The sequence below is a fragment of the Dendrobium catenatum genome, unplaced genomic scaffold (assembly GCF_001605985.2).
Source record: "Dendrobium catenatum unplaced genomic scaffold, ASM160598v2 fragScaff_scaffold_898, whole genome shotgun sequence".
NCBI classification, from domain to species: Eukaryota; Viridiplantae; Streptophyta; class Magnoliopsida; order Asparagales; family Orchidaceae; genus Dendrobium; species Dendrobium catenatum.
The window spans coordinates 1028875-1029391 of NW_021319360.1; positions in this window are offsets into that span (position 1 = coordinate 1028875).

The following is a 517-nucleotide window of genomic DNA, read 5'->3' on the forward strand; positions in this document are numbered from 1 at the left end:
CTATTTATTAGATTATATTACAAATTTTAATATAAATTAAATAATATAATTATAAATATATTGTATATTATATAAAAAATTAAAAATATAAACACTATAATTATAATTATATATTATATTGTACTAATAAATACAAATAAATGTTAATTTTACTATTAGAGTGAGTAATGCACAATAATGTGCAACTAAAAGCTTGTTCTCACAACTAAGGACTAGTTAGAGAGGGGCAAGGTATTCTGATGAACATGTCATTGACCCGATCAATAAGAATTATGTATAATTTTGCACAGTATGGTATCAATTACAATATTCCAATGCTAAATAAAAAAATCAATAGTTCTACAATATGCTCTTCAAAATTATTCTTCATTTATCACAATTCTCTATCTATAGTGGTCATGAAACACATCGCTTTTATAATGATGATCTACTGTAACATTGTCATTTCTATTATGAGAATGTCCTTAACCTCCTAAATAGGAAGCATTCATATCTGGAATATGCGTATCTTACTTTT